This window comes from Lycium barbarum, chromosome 8, assembly GCF_019175385.1.
Source record: "Lycium barbarum isolate Lr01 chromosome 8, ASM1917538v2, whole genome shotgun sequence".
In the NCBI taxonomy this organism is placed as follows: Eukaryota; Viridiplantae; Streptophyta; class Magnoliopsida; order Solanales; family Solanaceae; genus Lycium; species Lycium barbarum.
Genome location: NC_083344.1, coordinates 118,570,729 through 118,572,707, shown reverse-complemented (window position 1 = coordinate 118,572,707; position 1,979 = coordinate 118,570,729). Strand labels below are relative to the sequence as shown.

Sequence of the window (1,979 nt, the reverse complement as noted above, 5' to 3'; positions counted from 1 at the left end):
ATTGCTTGAATTGATCATAAAATCACAAACACTTCTCATCTTCTGTTTTCTCACCAGCCTTTGGGAAAAAGGCGGTGAAGATTTAAACAATTGGCTCAAAAGGAGAAGAGCACCTGAAAGTTTTGCCTTCCTTTTTTTCTAGTTTTCCACCGGTGCCTTGGGGTTATCAAGATTCTGCTCTTCTTCGGCTTTAGTAGGGACTTCCTCCCCTGCTTATTTCTCCACGATATCATTAGATACATCAGGCTGCCCTTCTTCTTTAACAATTTGCTCAAGCTCAATCACCTTTTTATTAGCATCTTGAAGTATTTTTCCACTTCTGGTGCTAATAGCAAGTACATTCTCCATAGAGTTTACTCCATTACCTTTTTGATTTGGAACTGTATCACTCGGTAGTTGTTCCCGTTGAGGAGTATGCACTTCTCGGGAAAGGTCTCTGAATTGTGCTTTAAGCTTCTGAATGGAGGCTGAATGGGACAGTTGGACCTGAGACATTCCCTTGATTGTGCTCTCTGTTCTATCTTGATTCATCAGCATTTTCTGCATCATACTCTTTAATTCAGCAGAGTCATTAGATGTGTTGCCAGTAGAGTTTCTAGTTGAATTTTCTCTCCATTGTTGGGAATTTGATGCTTGCCCCCTAGGTGGAATGTAGGGGTTGGAGCTCTTGTTGCCATAATTATAGTTGTTGTAATTCCCTTGATTAGGATTGCCCTGATCATTTCTTCCATAATTATTCCCTTGGAATTGTTGTTGAGGTTTTTGCCATGGGTGATTACTGGGACCTTGATAGTTTTGTCGTTGATAACTCTCTTGCGAGTTATTGACATAATTAGCATCCTCATATTGTGGTTTCCCTTCTAGATAAGTTTCGTCAGAGACTTGGTACATTCCGGGCGCATGAGGTGGCATCTCGTCGATAACATTCACACCTTCGGCTTGGTTCTCCATAAGCCTTTTTGATAATAAATCCACGGTGGTTTGCAATTGAGCGAATGCATGATCTCGCTCATGATTTTATTTGGCCACCGCAGTAGCATAGGGACTACCATATGATAGGACTTCGCTATCACTCGAATGCCAGGCTTGATTGTGAGTAGTAACCTTGTCAAGCAACCCGGTGATGTTGACAAAGGATTTGTCCATGAAGCATCCCCCAGCTGCAGTGTTGACAACAATTTGATTCATGGTATCTATCCCCTTGTAGAACTTCTCGGTGAGGATTGCATTTGGAAATTCATGAGTCGGAGATTGAGCTAGATAATATTTGAAACACTCCCATGCTGCATATAATTGTTCCCCCGGAAGTTATTTGAACCCAAAGATCTTGTCCCTAAGCTCAGCCTTTTTGCTTGGTGGGAACCATTTTTTAAAAAATATATTGGCCAACTCGTTCCAGGCGTGAATAGTATTTTTAGGTAGCTTTTCATACCATTCCCTCGCTTAGCCAGCCAAGGAATATTTGAAAACCCGTAATCGCAGTGCATCAGCATGAACAACACCTTGGGCTTGTTGAGAGCATACATGCAGGAAATTCCTCAAGTGTCGGAGTGGACAATCCTCCGAAGAATTTCGAAAATAGCCTTCAAGCTTCAATAGCTGATAGATAGAACTATCAATTTTGAAATTAGAATTTCCTGTTCTAGGCGGAACTACAGCTGAAGCATAATCATCTTCGTCAATGAATTCCGCAAATACATTCTCATCCTCCTCTTCTTCTGGTGCAGGATGGTTCACTTAGATTCCCCCTTGACTTCCTTGATTGCGATGGGGTCTTCTTGCCATGTTCACCTGGTTCACTAAAACAACAAACGAGGTGTGATGGAATAGAAAAAGTTTTAAAGAATAGTACACAACAATTAGTAATTTCTAAACCGTATTCCCCGGCAACGACGTCAAAATTTGATACGCTCAAATTACACCTATTAATGATGTAAAGCGAACGTTGTCAAATATAGTAACCTAACAAGGTTGGGGTC

General features: G+C 41.2%; 1 non-coding gene across 1 annotated transcript; it reads left to right on the top strand.

The window, feature by feature from the left end:
* The first annotated feature begins 1,234 nt into the window (after positions 1–1,234).
* LOC132608460 (small nucleolar RNA R71) lies at positions 1,235–1,340 on the top strand. Its single transcript, XR_009570379.1, has one exon. It is a non-coding gene; the product is annotated as a small nucleolar RNA R71 (small nucleolar RNA).
* The last annotated feature ends 639 nt before the right edge of the window (positions 1,341–1,979 follow it).